This window comes from Arachis duranensis, chromosome 2 (assembly GCF_000817695.3).
Source record: "Arachis duranensis cultivar V14167 chromosome 2, aradu.V14167.gnm2.J7QH, whole genome shotgun sequence".
Taxonomy (NCBI): Eukaryota; Viridiplantae; Streptophyta; class Magnoliopsida; order Fabales; family Fabaceae; genus Arachis; species Arachis duranensis.
In genome coordinates this window covers 13410207-13428119 of record NC_029773.3, presented here as the reverse complement: position 1 = coordinate 13428119, position 17913 = coordinate 13410207, and positions in this window count along the sequence as shown.

Genomic DNA, 17913 nt, shown 5'->3' with positions numbered 1-17913 from the left:
TGCTTGGTTGCTAGTTTTTGTTAGTTTAGGAATTAGTTGCTTATTTTTGCTAGTTTTTGTTTTTATTTTCTTTAGCTACTATGAACTCTCACCCCTTTGGCTATGAGTTTGGTTATAATCATGTTGCAGGAAGAGGAGATTACAATGAGAACATGCATTAAGGATGGGAGAATCAAAGATGGGAGAAGTCACAGGGATTTGATCAACCCTCTTGGCAACAACCTCCACCAACATACTATGACCAAGAGCCATTCTAAGAAGTATATCAAGATAATGGCTATGGTGAGCACTCTTTTGATTATCAACAACCACCACCATACGCCTATGAACCCCCTCCATAACATAGCTTTGAACCACCATACTCACAAGCCCCTTACCACCAAACACCCCCATATGACCCTAACCCATATCCAGCATACCAACCACCCTATGAGCCAAACGAACCATACATAGCACCACCCCAATTCCAACCCAATTACTCCCAAGAACCACCACCTCAACATACACCATCTCTTTAACCTTATCAAGAAGAACCACCTTCCTATCATGAACCATTCTTCCCATGCGGTGAACCCTTCCAACCATCCCAATCTCCAATGAATGAAACCCTTGGTGTACTTCTTCAAGGGGAAGAAAGGATGGATAAGAAGGTACTAGAACTCACGGGTGCCTTAACCGAGTTAGTAAATCAATTAGCATCCCAATACGTGAGCACTCAAAGCACCCCCATGACTGCATGCGGGGAATCAAATGAAGAGCGTAGCATGAAGGAGACACTAGAAACTCCAGTTGACAATGAGAAACGTGACTTTGTATTGGAACAAGTAGAGAAAGCCGTAAGAGTTGAAGAGGAAGAAGTGGTTGAAGATTTAGGAGACGCTGAACCTCCATGGGAATCTCGAATTGTAGAGTATTCCTCCAATAAGCTTGAAATTGATGTTGAGGAGGATAGTGCACAACCTCCAAGGCATGTTCCTTATGAAGAATTGGACGGAATAGATCAAGAGGCAAGTTCCCTTGGTGATGATGATCATGAGTCAAGCTTTCCTAGTGATGAACTTGCATTCGCAACTGAACCCCTTGATTTTGAAAAACCTTCTCCAAGTGAATCTGAAAATGATGTAGAGGTAGACTTTTCTCAACCTCCAACTTATGACTTGAGTGATGGAAAAGAATTTGAAGAATTTGATCAGGGTGTAGTTGAAGTTGAAGAGGCTTGCAAAGAGGTGGGAGAACTCAGAGAGGAGCACAAGGGAGTGGAGCTTGTAAGGCCATTGGAAACACTTCCCCACAAGCCATCACCATCCATCCTTTCATTCAAGTGGGTAAACCTCTTGTCTCTAAGCTTTATAATCTCACTTGAATATGGTTTACTTGAGATGGGTGGTCAACTTAGAGCTCTTTGTGGCGTTAAGAGTAAAAGGAAGATGGTTAGTAGTTGGAGTTGTCAGGCAACGTTCGATATGGCTGCATACTCCAAATTGAAGTGCAAGGGTTGGTGTAGAGCTCGATTGCATGGGTCTAGGAAGTTGTTTGGACACTTCAGTGAGAATTCAAATTGCTTGCCACTCAGTTGGAACAATGATGATCAACAAGAAGACGGATGCAAAAGCAAGGTTTGGGACTCCGGAATTCATTCCAACAATCAACACTCTTGGGGCCTTGTCACTTGCCTTAACTTGCTTGAAGGCTTTTTGCGCCTAGTTTGGGATCCCGAGGCTATTGGAAGTACAAACATTGGTGGGGATTCCTAGAAGAGTTCAAGCGTAAGCCGCCCTGACAAGGAGCTCACCAAATATCCAACTTAAGGACTTTAACTAAAAGTGCTAGGTGGGAGACAACCCACCATGGTATGACCGTTCTTTTTCAGTCTTAGCTTTATTTAATTTTGTTTTGTTCTTATTTTTACTTTATTCTATTTTTATTAGTGTTCATTCATCATGTTTGCATCAGCATCTGCATTCTGTATTCTGCATTTCGCATAAAAAGGGGCTAAACCACGCGTGGGCGTCGATACCTATTCGACGCATCCATCCAACGAACAGAAAGTTGTAATGGAATCATGTGGCTGGTATGCAAAACACACAATTTGAGCCACGCGAACACGTCTGCGACGTGTACGCGTCAACTTCATTTTAGCACACCACGCGTGGGAGTGCGCGACGCGCACGCGTCGCATACACCACTTTGCCCCCTTAATTCTGGACAGAGAGTTGCGCCAAAATGACGCTGGAATCGTTCGTTTAACACGATTTTGGCCGACGCGTACGCGTGCTTCACGCGAACGCGCCATCTTCATTATGCTCCCTTCACGCGTTTACGTCCATGACGCGTACGCATTGATGCATTTTTTTGCCTCATCCACGCTCACGCGTGATCCACGCGTACGCGTGGATTTGATTTCATTAACCCCCTGACGCGAAAACCCTAACCCCCTCGCGTGCCCTTTTTCTCTCTCTTCCCTCCAACGTCTTTTTCTCTCCCTCTCTTCCATTGCAACCCTCACCACCATCACCCTTCCCCCGCAGCCACCGCTGACAACCTTGAACTGCCGCCGACGCTGCCGAACACCCTCCTTCCCCTTCCTCTTTTCTTCTCGCTCTTTTCTATCCTTTCAACCCTTCCCGCCGACCCCACGCACCGTCGTGGACAGCCCTGCGCCGCCGTGCCACTCCCCTTTCCCTTCCTTTCCGATTCTAGTACTACACCCCCCCATGTTTCCTTTTTTTCACCCCTGCATTTCAATTTCATTCTTCTGTTCAATTACGTTGGTTAATTTAATTTGAATCTGTTGTATTAGGTTAGTTAGAGATGCATGTTCATAGTGAATTTTAGGTGGTTAGATAGCTAGGATGTGGTTAGTGGATTTAGGTCTGATAAATGCTCCATTCTTGCTGTCTGAAATAGTTAATTCTTCTCTATTTGTGATGACAATTTGACCCTATGCTATACTGCTTTGCTTGATGCTATTATATGGGTTTCAATTGTTATTCATGCTCTGTTAATGTTCCATTGATTTATTTTGGTGCTAGACTGGTTTATTGATGCTGTTGAGTTTTATCTGAAATTGTTGAATTCTTACCTGCGTTAATTTGGTTCCTTGATATTAGATTCTTGATGTTTGATTTTAATGAAATTCAAATCTGAATTGCTATTGCTGTTGAACTCTCATTCCGATTTGATCTTCATTGTTGAATCCGTAATCCTTAATTCTTTGAATTCATATTCTTTGCTCATGATCGATGGTTGAATTTACTAAGAAAAAGCTGGCTGCATTATAGAATCATTGCTTATTCCTATTTTATTGACTCACTCGCTTAATTCCTATGAATTTACACATGGTTATAGTGTTTTTAATTGATAATAAATTCTTAGGAAATCCAAACTGCTTGATTGAGTTTAGGACTAGCCAACCACTTTGCCTTGCTTTATGCTACCTGATTCGTTTGATTTCTTGTTCTTCATGCTGCCTGACACTTACAAAATTCATATGGCTTGTTGAGTCTACTATTTGTTTTTCTGGGAATGTTTCTTTTACTGCCGGAATGCTGCCCAATTTTTTTGAAAACTGTTTTACTTAACTTCCACTCATGAATTGACTTTAGTACTTTTGAAATTGTGATTTATTTGGTTTACACCAAAGCCAATTCATGAGATGCTGGGCTAGCATTCCCATTCCTTTTGGTTCCCTTTCTTCATTCCTCTTTTGCCTATCCACTGCTTGTTATGCTTGCCCATTAATTGCCTAGTTGTTTCCCCGCTTTATTTGTTAATCTATATCCTGGAATTTCTGTTTTTCAGGATGTCTGATCCGAAAGAAAAAGGAAAGGATAAGGCCAGTTCCGGTAAGAGAAAAAGAGGACAGTCATCTGTCGCTCTGTCAGATATTCTAGGGAATGAATCCTGGCGTGAGAAGAACTTCACTCCACAGGAAAAAGAAGATCAACTAGTGCATGCGAATGACCCAATCAAGTTTGCAAATCGCTAATGTGAACTAAAATTTCCGGTCTTTGCGGAAAAGAGGCAACTCTATTTAGAAAAGACTCACAGAATACCAACTGAATTACAGCAGTACGTTGCAGAGCAGATCAAACAGAGAGGTTGGGTCTTTCTGGAGAGGAATCTGATAGAGGTTAATGTATCCTGGGTCCGTGAATTCTACTGTAACTATTACAAGACGACCCTTGATGCTGTGCAGCTTAGAGGCAAGCAAATCTTGGTCACAAAGGAAGCCATAGAAGACATCCTCCACTTCCAACCTAAATCAGACAAACCAGATGGTTATCAGAAAGTTGAGGAGTCCATTAGATTTATGAGCTTTGATTGGGATGCTGTGAGGCACACCATAGCCATTGATCCTGCTGTTCTATGAGTTCTGGGAAAATTAAAGGTGAATCCTAAGGGTATTAAGATTATATACCTCAATGATGAGGCTAGGCTATGGCAACAAATACTGAGTAACTATGTCATGCCTAGCACTCACGAGTCAGAGGTGCCGGCCGCTATGATTATCCTCATTTAGTGCGTTTTGGAAGGAAAGGAACTGTACCTTCCACGGTTCATCAGGAAGTACATGGCTCGAGTTCATGGCAGAGGTACCCTGCCATTTTCGTACTTGGTCACCTAGATGGCCCGCCGAGTTGAGGTGCCTTGGGAGCTTGCGGATGAGAAGCCACCGGTTACCGATGCAAAAAAATTATTCCACACGGCAAGCGGTTCGGATCCTTCGGCCACATACCACATTCTCTTACTGCCTCTTCTGATGCGGCCACATACTCCGCAGCACCTTCAGCGCCTGCCGCACCTCCCGCTCCCACAGCACCATCATCCGCTTCCCAGCCCGTCTACCTTCTTGTGCATCGCCTCTTTGAGCACTTAGATCGGATGGAGCGCTGCAACCAGCGGCGTTATGAGCGGTCTGAACATCGCAACAAGCGACGCTATGAGCATCTAAAACTGATGATGAGGACATGGCATACTGACATCCCCTCCAAGCCTGACACACCATCAGAGCACTCTGAGGAAGAGCAGGAGGAGGATGCCCAGGAGGAGGACCAATAGCAGGCACATCACGAGGAGCCTCAGCTTGAGCAGCCTGTAGGACCTCAGGCACTTGCACAACTAGAGCACACAGAGCCAGCCGCAAATCCTTCAGTAGGCGTGGACCCTTCACACCCGGCTTGACTAGAGCATCGAGGACGATGCTGTGATATAAGTGTCGGGAGGTCGCCATCTCTGGCGGATCCTATTTTGGTGAACTATTTCAGACTTTTATCCTATTTTGCTTCATTTTGTATTTTTGCTTTATTTTATTTTATTTTATTTTATTTTATTTTACTTTTCTTTGAATACTTGCACATTTTATTTTATTGTACTTTTATTTATTTTTACTTTGTTATATTTTGCACTTTGGGCTGTATATATCTTAGATATTTAGCTTAGATTGCACTCTTAGTCTATTAGTTGTGATATGGAAAAACATGGATTATTTAGTTAGTTGACCCTTTTTAGCATATGAGAAATTGGTTTCATTGGAAACATGGATAAACTAAAATATTTTAGTTTTCATAATCACAACATCTCATTTAGTATATATATATATAGTAATAAGTGTTGGTCAATTGATGAAATTTTCAAGAAATGTATTTATTTTTAGGAAAGGCATTTAAGATTCACAGCGATTTGAGTTAAAACCTTTTTGTAACTTGCATGATATATATATAATTGAAATATGGTTTTTTGAGCTAAAGAACACACAATCCGTGAGTTTTTGAGCTTAATTTCAGGGTTACATTATTTAACCATAATATCTTATTCTTGTGTGTTTTTTCACTATGATTGTAGACTTTACTTTGTTCCATTCTATATGTCCATTGTTTAGTGTATTTACATGCACACACATGATTGAGGCCATCATTTGTTATTAGCTTACTGCAAAGTGGAGGAATCAAGAGACACTTATCATTATTCACATTTTAGGTTTTAGATGTAGTTTCTAGAGAGAGAGGTTCTCTCCTCTCTCTAGGTTTTAGGATTTAGAATTTCTCTTAGTTTTAGTTTTGGAGTTAGATTAATATTTGGAGACCCTTGAGTTGGAAAACTCAAGAGTTAACTAGTAACTGGAAGTTGTTGGCTAGCTCTCTAGTTGTTAACGCTAATCCTTCCTAAGGGAGAGGATTAGGACTTGTGAATAGAAGTTGGCTCAACTACTTGACTTTTCTTCATTCGTTGAGGGTTAACTAAGTAGAAACAACAACCTATTATTATTAATCTTGGGAAATCCAACAAGGATAGAACTTTCAATTAATCTTCTCCTAGTCAAAGCTTTTTATTTTAATTATATAAACTTCTCATTAATTTTCATTACTTTTATTTATTATCATTTATTTTTCCATTCCTCAATCCTAAATTTCTCGGAAAACCCACAACAAATAATAAGAACACTTCCCTACAATTCCTTGAGAGTTGACCCGAGGTTTGAATACTTCGGTTATTACTTTTTAGGGGTTTTGTTACTTGTGACAACCAATCTTTTGTATGACAGGATTCTTGTTGGTTTAGAAGCTATACTTTCAAAGAGAACTTATTTGTGAAATTCTAGACCACGCAAGAATCCGTTCGTCAGTTAGCAAACAACAGTGCCCTTTCTCGCTAAAATACAAAATTTTAAGTACTTCATGTTTCTGTATCTCCGGCTAGTTATTATCAGTGTAACCAACACAATTTACTTCAGATGTATTTTCATAATAAATTCTATCATTTAAAGTATGTTTGATGTAACAAAGAATTCTTTTTCTTACTTGCAAATGGTTAATGTAAACTCCGTTAAATTAGTAAATAATTAATCTTTTAATAAAAAAATTAGAAATGTAAATATTATATTAAATTAGAATAGAGCTCATCGAAACGAGAATTTTGACACTAATTTCGAAAAAAACGGTCCAAGACTGGACCGAACGGGCCGAACCGATTGAATCGGGTCCAAACCGGGCCGTCGATCCAATCTGACCGACCTATTAAATGAACCCAAGCCTTTTTTCTCCCTTATTTCAGCAGAAAATGAAGCTGAAGCATTCACATGGAGAAGAGAATGAAACTTCACCGAAAACCCTTACGGTGAACTCCGAATCCCGTAACTCCTCCGTCCGAATTCCAATCGCCGCACCGTTTGCGGCTACGCGTTCACCATGTCGAGCTCTACGTTTTTAACAGAAAAATTTCATAGGTAAGTCATTAAATATTCCCAGCCACTCCTTTCCCTCAATTCTTGAAAGTATGGTACAAGTATTGAATTCCCTTGCTTTTTGATATTTTAGGATCCAATTAGCTTGAGGAAAACGTTCACTCTTGCTTATGTGAAGCTTGGGTAAGGTGAGGATATGATAATTCTATTTTAATTTCATTGAATTTGAGCTTTGAGTATTAAATTAGGTATATATGTGTTATAAATGTGTATTAGGTTGTGAATAAATAATTGGAGCTTGAAATTGTGAATATTGGAAGTTGGAGGAAGCTGATTAGTTGAGGTTTTGAAGGCTGTGTTCTTTTTAGGAAAATTGTCTTGGATAATACTTGGGAATCGGCACAGGTAGGGTTTAGGTTTCTTGCATTTAATATATAATGTTATGTGAAAACTTAGGCTAGATGACCATAGGATAAGTTGGAATGCAGGTGTATATTGAATGTTTAGTAAAATTGTTGATGAACATGCTTGGTGGGTGCTTGTTAATGAAGTTTGTTATTTATATTGATGTTGGAAAAGAATATGGGTGAGTTGTTGATTGTGTGTTTACAAGAATATTAAATGAAAGTATGAAGAAATTGTTGAGAAATGAAATTGTCTAGTGCTATTGATTGGTGGTTAGTAGAATGGTGTAGAGTTTTGTTAAGAATTGTTGCTAGTAATTGTATTGACATTGGCAAGTTTGATAATGGAAGGAATGGAAAATTTGAATAAGTATGAGGTTTTAAAAGTTTGAAAAAATTGGTTTTTGGGTTGAACTTCGGTGGACTATAATTGGCTTCTGGAACCCCAAATTGATTATAACTGGTTTTAAATGAAATTTGGGTTCGTGAAGTTTATGCCGTTCGAAGAACGGAAGAAAAATGATTTAAAACGATAGAGTTATGGCTGTCGGAAAATTTGGTAAAGAATATGTGGATATGCAGGTGGTTCCCTGATTGTGCAGCTCTCTGTTAAATTTTTTTTTTGAAGAACGCATGCCCATGCGTACGTGTGGCATGAAATTTTGGCGATGCGTACGCAACTAGTCCCATTCCTACGCGTAAGGAAAACAAGCATGTCCACGCGTACGTGTGACCCACGCGCATGCATGACATGAAGTTTTCACCCACGCGCACGCATGACAAGGGACACGAGCGCGAGCTACACTTTCACACTCCCACGTGTACGCGTGAGCCATGCGTACGCGTGGCACCTGTTCCAGCAACCATGATTTTTGAGGTTTTAAAACCTATTTTAAACTCCTAAACCTCTATTTTCATTTTTTTGGTCATAAATAATAGTGTTAAGCTTGATAATCAGATAAAGTTAGGAAATGAGGATAACTTGAAGGTGAAGTAAAGTTGAAAAGTGATGAATTGGTTATGAAATGTTACGAATAATCATATATGATATTTGGCTGGATAATCAAATGGATGATTATGTATGAAATTTGGCTTGAATGATTTAATGATATGAGATACAAGATTCCTTGGATTAAGTGCCATGGCTTGCCACCACGTGTACCAGGTTGAAAACTCGATACTCTGTTGACCCTATGACGTAAAGGAGAACGGGCATTATAAATTTCCGAGAATGTTACCCCCATTGAGGAATATTGATTATTTGAGAAAAAGCTATGCATAGACTCTTGGGGATGCATGTCGAGGGACAGTCTAAGGTTTTCGGACTTGTCAAGTTGACTGGATAACCGACAAATGAGGCTCACCAGCCATAGGACAGGCATGCATCATATGCATATTACTTGAATTACTTGTTTGTGCTTTAACTGGGTGTACCTAAATGTACTTGCCATGTTAAATGTATATTTGTCACCTGCAATATTTGTAACCTTCTTGTGCTTGCCTTTATATGTTTATTTGTCTGTGAAATGCATGATGGAGTTGGAGACATGGAGGAATGGCAGTGTGGGACTTAGATTTAAGGTTAAGTTAAGTTAGGTTTAAATACTCTTAGAAAACCACCTTTTATGGCTTCTATTTAATACTTTAAGCTCTATAATCTGAGTGTCGGCATTCTAGGATTGTCTCTGGCATTCCCAGGACCTTATATATTATGTGTGTGACACCTTTACCATACTGAGAACATTCGGTTCTCATTCCATACTATGTTGTTATTTTTCAGATGTAGGTCGAGAGGCATCTCGTTAGGCGTCTGGACCCCTGAGGCATAGTGGTTACTGGGTTATTTTGTTGTACAGTGATGTATATATATGTACTTAGCTCTTTCTCTCCACATAACTTATTTTTTTGGTCCTCTTAGAGGTTTATGGAGAGGCAGGATTTTGTTTATGTATATTTGGGTTTTGGATATGTATGTATATATGTGTAAATATTCTCTGGCCAGTCTTGACTTCGCAGGTTGAGTTAGGAGCTTGTTATTTTGTATCTTTGGTACTCTATTCCTAATTTTATACTCTTATGTTCGATGGTTATAGCTTTCTTAACACGCAAGTTAACTCGTTTATTGAGCGATGCGCTTTTATTTCACGAATTTTATATCTCCCATTCTTCAAGGCTCCTAGTATATTATAATTCTTCTGCTATTATATGTACACATTTTAATTTAGAGGTCGTAATACCACACCACCTCTGTTTTACAACTTAAGCGTAAAGCTCAGTGTGGTAGGGTGTTACAGTTAAAACAATGCATCTCTATAAATCTGCTTAACAATCTAACTCCAAACACAATATTTGGTCTAATTGCAATAAAGTATCTCAAACTTTCAATTAGATCTATATCTCTTTCCTTATCTTCTCTCAGCAACTTAAACTTTTTTTATCGAAGTAGGAATTGATTTTGAATGTAAATGTGACAAAGACTAAGCATGAAAAGTAGGGGGAGTTTGAAATCATGCAAGGCCAATTTTTCCTTAAACAAGTGAATTGAGAATATTGTCAAACCTCTAACTTATATACAGTGGATAATATTATCATACAACTCAAGATATCATTTTACATATTATTTTAACAACGTTAGGTAAAAGTGAAATATTTTAACAACCTAGAGGTGTTTTAAACATTTTCTGAGATACTTCATATTACTAATGTAGTTTTTGAAGTGTTCGAAGAAACCAGACTAAGTTATACATGTATCTTAGGTGTCTACAGATATTGAGATGGCACAAGAATCAACTTCTCAACTAAAGTAAATAATAAGCATGAAATATGAAGAGTTGAAAATTTAGAAGACGTAAACATTGATATATACCAGTTTGGCTAAAATAGCTGCATTTAGTCCTCAAGAATACTTAAGAGTTTTATTATTATAATAAGTGTGATAGCACGAATCCCCACACCTTTGTACTGTTGTACAAGCAAGTGCACTGGGTCGTCCAAGTAATACCTAAGCGAGTCAGTGTCGATCCCACGAGGATTGTGGTTTGAAGTAAGCTATGGTTATTTTGCAGGTCTTAGTCAGGCAGATCAGAAGAAGTCAAATTTAACGTGTTTTAATATTGTATAATTACTTTTTATATCAAATAGAGTCAGTACTGGAAATAGAGAAAAAGAGTAATTAGAACTCAGAAGTCGTGTAAACTATGAAAAGAGAACAGTTAAGGGTTAGAGTTACTTAGTCTTTCTGAATTAATGCTGGTAGTACTATCTTCTCTGCTTATGAGTGATCTCTTCTATGGCAGGTTGTATGTGATCAATGTCATGGGACGTGGTCATTGATCTCCTCTGCTTCAGATTGAACGCTATTGGCCGTGGTCATCCAATCTAAGGAAGGGTGAAGCGCTAGCAAGTCATTCTCCTAGTGATCCTACTCAAAGCGCCATAGACAAGGTTGAATCTTTCGGATTAGAGAACGCTGCTTCTTTGGATTCTAGTCTATACCATGGAGACCCCAATCTCCATAGAAATCAGCTGAACTGGTGTCTCGAATGAAGTTGTGGATTAACCGTCTGATAGATGTATAAACATAGCTGTTGGCTCGTGCTTTCCAATCACGTATTCACATGAACCCAAGTAGACGCGGGTGTTTGTCAGGAACTTTCGTTTTAGTGTGATGAACATAGCTAATTTGTCAGATCATCTTATTCACCACGATGAAGATCGGATATACTTCTTTGAAACAGATCAAACACGGATTGGAGAAGAAACAGTAATACTTTTATTAATTCATGGGAGTCAACAGGGCTCCTCCCCTTAACCTAGGAGGTTTAGAAACTCATACTGAGGTAAAACACAATGTAAAACATGTATGATGATAAAAGGGATGTCAAAGTGTTCGAATAACATGAATAAAATCCCTTAAATACTAAACAATGACTAGTAAGGGTAAAACAATCTATTTAGTGCTAAAATTCACTTCTAGAGCCCACTTGGTGAGTGTTTGGGCTGAGCTTTGATGAGATCCACGTGCTATGAGGCTTCTTGGGCATGGAACGCCAGCTAGGGGTCCTCTTTGGGCGTTTGGACATTGGTCTCTGCTCTTTGGGCGCTAGACGCCTAGAAGGGGGCAGGTAGCTGGCATTGAACGCCAGTTTTGGGCCTTCTAATCCGAGGCAAAGTATGGATCATTATATATTGTTGGAAAGCTCTAGAAGTCAGCTTTCCATAGCTGTTGAGAATGCTCCATTTGAACTTCATTAACTCCTGAAAATCCCATCCGAATGCAGTCAGGTCAGATCCGGGCAGCATCTGCAATGCTTTCTTTGTCTCTGAATCAGACTTCTGCTCCAACTCCTCAATTTCAGCCAGAAATTATCTGAAATTGTCCAAAAATACAAAAGCTCATAGTAGAATAGAAAATGTGAATTTAACACTAAAACCAATAAAAACTAAGAAAAACTAAACAAAAACTGCTAAAAACTATATGAAAATGATGCCAAAAAGCTTATAAAATATTTGCTCATCACAACACCAAAATTAAACTGTTGCTTGTCTCCAAGAAACTAAAAACACAGTAGGATAAAAAGACAATTAAGATACAATAAATTTCTAAGTTTCAAATAAAGCTTAGTTAAAATCAGATGAGCGGGACTTAGTAGCTTTTTGCTTTTGAATAGTTTTGACATCTCACTATCCATTAAAACTCAGAGATGTTGGCATCCTTAGAAATTTAGAATCCAGATAATATCATTGACTCTCCTAGTTAAGCTTATTTTGATTCTTGAACACAGCTTTTAGAGTCTTGGCCGTGACCTTAAGCACGCTGTTTTCCAGTATTACCACCGGATACATTCATGCCACAGACACTTTAACTGGGTGAACCTTTTCAGATTGTGACTCAGCTTTGCTAGAGTCCCCAGGTAGAGGTGTCCAGAGTTCTTAAGCACACTCTTTTTACTTTGGACCACGACTTTAACTGTTCAGTCTCAAGCTTTTCACTTGACACCTTCACGCCACAAGCACATGGTTAGGGACAGCTTGGTTTAGCCGATTAGGCCAGGATTTTATTCCTTTGGGCCCTCCTAACCACTGATGCTCAAAGCCTTGGGTCCTTTTACCCTTGCCTTTTAGTTTAAATTGTTATTGGCTTTTTTATTCTGCCCTCCTTTTCCTGCATTTTTGGGTAGTAATGGATTTTTCTGCTTTTTATTTATTATTTTTTTCCTTGTATGCATATATATTTTTTTTTCTTTTGCAACATGCTTTTTCTTTTTCTTTTTGCTACTTTTTCTTGCTTTAGGGATGTGTGCTAAGCCTCTGCCACCAGGGGCGCTAAACTCCAAATTGGCGTTTAGCGCCAGGAAGCCAGAAACAAAGGAGAAGCCACTGCCATCAGGGGTGCTAAATTTTAAAACCTGGCGTTTATTGCTAGAAAGATAGAATTGAAATTGGAGTTTCTGCCACTTGGGGCGTTAGACGCCGAATCTGGCTTTTAATTATTATATTTTATTTTGTTTTAAGTATTTCTAGTTGCAAACATAATCTTTTGGGCTTTAGTAATTATTAATTTATTTTATTTTCAAATCAAAATTAGGTTAGATATAAAAAGAAAAATATTTCACCTTCGGGGGATCTCTCTCCTCTTCGACCTCATTCTAGTTTTTGTTCACCTTTGAACCCTAGTTTTTTCTCAGAATCATGAGCAACTAAACCTCCTTGGTTAAGGTTAGGAGCTCTATTTATTCTATAGATTAATACCATTGCCATTTTATGAATTTGAGTGTATTGAAAAATAACTCTTGTTCTACATGAATTATTGTTGATTCTTGAAAAAGTTATCTCACTTGAACACTAGCTTTAGAGTAAATTCTTCCTAAACCACTAATTGTTTGGACTTACCGAGACACGTGACATACAATCCTCTTATATTTGGGTAATTAGGATTTTTGTGGTTAATAAACTAAAATTAAACCTAACTCTTTAATTTATATTAAGTGACCAAGGAATTGGCGGTTAATTAGGTTAGAGGAGATTAAATCACTAAGAAAATACGGTTTAGTCAATCACAGTTTATCATGTATTAAATCTTGCATGATTAAACTAGTTGGCAATAAATATTGATACGGAAATTATAAACTTAATATCTGTAGAACTACTGGCAAGTGCATTGGGTTATATCAAGTAATAAATCTCACGGCGAGCGAGGTCGATCCCATGAGAATTAACAAATTAAGCAAGCAATAGCTAATTGATTATTCTATTTAGACGGTTCAAAATTGAGTGATGAGCAATAAGAAATGTAGATGACTTTAAAAAAAAGTAAATAAAAGCAATAAAATGACAAGAAAGTAAATGACATGAATGTAAAGAACAAGAGAGTAAAGTGCTGGAGTTAAATTGCAAGAAAATAAAGTGCAAGAAAGTAAATAACTAGAATTAAGAATGAAAAGAACATTGGGATCAAGAGATATTGCATTCTCATGATCAATAAATTTTATCTCCTCTTTAATCATGCATTCATTGATCTCTTGGCAAATCATAAGTAATCAACCTCTAATCTCTTGGTAATTTGATTTCTCTTAACTTGATCAATTGCCAATCTCTTGATCTAATTACTCATGAGAAGAGATGAAGAGTGGTCTCTGATTAAGAGCCACATAATTTCATGAATCAAGTTGTGAGATGATTATATGTCACGTATCAATCCCAAACCAATTTCATAACCATTATGAGAAAGAACTTCAAGCATCAATTCCATGATCCTTTCTCAAGCTCACATGGAATTCAAGTTGGATTCAATTTCTTTCTCAAGATAATTGAATCCTTGGGATGAAGAACGAAAATTCTTTCTAAAGAAACAATGAAAGAAGAATTGAAGATGAAGAATGAAAATAAATCAAAATATTAAATTGCAATAGAACTCTCTTTTCCAATGAAAAGAATTAGAGACTCATAATTAAATATTTACAAAAGTGTGAGTAAGAAAGAAAATAAAAGAGAGGAAGAGAATGAGGGTGAGAAGAGAGGGTCGGAAGACTCCCTTCCAAGTGGTGTATCAAATGATGAAATTAAGACCCTATTTATGAGCTACTTAAAATTACAAATTCAAATGAAATTCAAATTATAATTAAATGAAAAAGTCCTAACTATTTTTAGATAATTCTTGTGGCTTTAATTGATTGAAATTTTGGACTTGCTTGCATAAATTAAGAGTGGACTTTGAAAAAATAAGTAGACCAAAGATTTCCAAATATGCTTCAAGGGAGTGTCGAAGTGTTGGCGATTGGGGCACTTCATTACTTGGCATTTTAAGCGCCATTTTTGTGCCAAATTATTGCTCCTGGAAGGTGCTTTGGGAGTAGCATTTGGGGCGCCAATATGGGCGTTGGAAATGCCAAGTTTGAGGCACCAACTTGGGGCCCTGGAGGGTGAGAAGCAACGGCGTTTTAGGCGCTACTATGGGCGTTGGAAATGCCAAGTTTGAGGCATCAACTTGAATGCCCTGGAAAGTGATAAGCAATGGCATTTGGAGCTCCTGGAAAGTGACAAGCAATGGCGTTTGGAGCGTCAGGTTGGGCATTTGAAATGCCTCTTATGAGTGGCCTTGGAGAGAAAAGATTGGGCGTTTGGGGGCCACTAATGATCGCTAGAAACACAGGCCAAAGGGCACAAGAACTGAAGCTCCTAAAATATCGAAGGCGTTTGGTTTTGTAAACGCTTCTCATCCGTAACGTTTAAAGCGCTGATGCTTCATTAGTCTTGAAGGCGTCTCTTTGGCAAGGCACTTCATTCTTCTTAGCGCTTGAAAAGCTGCTTCATATATGCTGTATGCTTTATTTATAACGCCACATGCTTTGCTTCATATGATTCGTTATTAATGCCTTGTATTGCATGCTTCATGGATTCATTAACTAATAGCATCATGCATGCTTCATTTGCATTCCTTCCATTATTAGTTGGTGGGCCCCATTCATGCTTCAATTAAATGGCTTCATGCATGCATAATTTTGAACAACTTAATTAATAATTATTAATTTTAAATTCAAATTTTGATTAATTAACATTAATAATATTTTTGAATAAAAATTTATCCTAATTTATTTTTGTTCCCATTTATCATTCACCACACAAAAACCACAAATCCTAATCCTTCTTCCCAATACTTCACGCTGCCGCAGTTTCGTCGTGCCACCGTAGCGCCGCTATTGCACCGTTCTCACTTACCATTCACCCACTCCGCTCACCTTACCCTTCCTCACTGCTCGCGACTCCTCATTCATATCGCTCGCATCCTTTGCTTTTGCAATTCTATCCACGCTCGAACCGTCCACGCTCGCGCCGATCCTCTCCTTCCTCGCCGATTGCAAGAGCTCTGTAGATAAGGTAACGCTGTTTGTGTTACTTTTTCTTTGTATAATTTATTTTTTTTTTGTTTGGAATTCTTCATGCCTTTTTTATTAGATTTTAGTAATCAGGATTCAATTTAGGATAATTCATATTTCTAAATTTGATTAATTATTATGTATTTGTGAATGAAGGTGGATGTCAAGAAGTTGAAAATCAAAGAATGTCAAAAGTGGTAATTGTAAATATATTGCCTTCTTCCATCAATGCTTGGTTTAAGGTTGTAAATTTAATGCTTTAGTATTTGTTTTTCATGTAAGGCTTATGAGATTTCTAATATAGAACATGTACCAAAGCTATTGTCGAAGAAAGAAGATCTAAGCTTGGTTAATAAACATAAAAGAATGCTGGGACAGCTTTGGGGAACTCTGGAGGTATGTCAAGACTAGTTACTTTGTTTTTCTTTTAGAAGCAATAGAAATAGAATGTTATAATCTACAAGGTTTGGATTTATTAAATATATTTAAGCTTTCTGTTATTGATAGTACTTACTTGGTTTTTATAACTAGTGCTTAGAAAGTTTAGATTTACTGAGTACATTTAACTTTTGATTTCATAACTATTGATAGTGCTTATTTAATTTCTATATTTTTTTTATAGGCTTTGAGATGTTTCTCATTGAATAATGTGTTTTTGCTTATTGCTGAATGCACCACCAAGGTAAAAGGATATAATGTTTTTGCCTCAGTGAAAAAAACACTATACCACTATAATGATCGAAGGTTTTTGATAATTTTTTTTTTCAAGGTGATATTTATTTGTATGGAGTTTTATTCTAATATTTCTTGTCTTCTTTTGCATTCTGTGGTTATCAAGAACAAATAGATTAAAGTTTTATTTTAGTCATTTAAACTTTATAAAGTAGTCACTTGTCATAGATGAGGTTGAGAATGAGAACTTTGTATTTACTTTGCAGACAATTATGACCTAATTTGGGAAAGCTTTTATAAATATTTACTAAATTTAAATAACTAGATTATTTTAAATTGAGTAATAATTGTGTCTTTTATTTCTAAAAGTAGATATTTTTTTATATAATTATTGATGTTTATTTATTTTTATAATTATCAATAGATGGTAGTTTCTTTATTTTTTTAACCCATTATTACTGTTACTGTGAAGTCCTTTGATATCATAATTTAATTTGTCATATTCTTTTATTTTTAATAGGTTGCGGGAATTGAGGCTAGAGTGAAAAATGGATATTATATTGGCCATGGTTTGAGCTCTGTCAAGGAGGACATAAGTAGAATATGCCGTGATGCTATAAAGTAAGTTTTCTTTCTTCTATTCTCCTGTCTCCTTGGATGGAGATTGTAATTATCTCTATTTCTTTTTTTTTTTTTTGATACATTGGATAGATATTATTACTATGATTGGAGACATTTTAATGAAGTAAGTAAGATCTGCTGACTTATGTTGCCAATCATAATAAACAAAAGAACATCTTCACTAAAAAAGGGACTTCTTAAAATAAATAAAATAACAAAAGGGACCATATTTTGTTATAATTTTCTCATAATCTGGTTCTTACCATGGAAGTTCATATGTTAAATTCTAAGCTCTATAACTGTTTTGTTGTTATACTTTAAATTTTTATGCTGTTTGGCAATTTCACATACATCTTACTTTTACATCCTGAGATTCAGTTACTTCTGTTTTGGAATTGTTCATTTAGCATGTCTTTATTAGGTCATAAGAAAGGGTGTTTCACCTTGCACGCTTGATGTTCTTTATTTTTCAACAATATTCATGTTTAATGGTTGGTCATTTGTGTGCTTATCCATCACAGGGCAAAGAATCGGGGTGATGCTAATGACATGAATCGTATGATCACATTATTTATTCAGCTTGCAACATTGTTGGAAGAGAACTCTATATCTGTGCATGACAGAGATGTGCTAATGACATGAATCGTATGATCACATT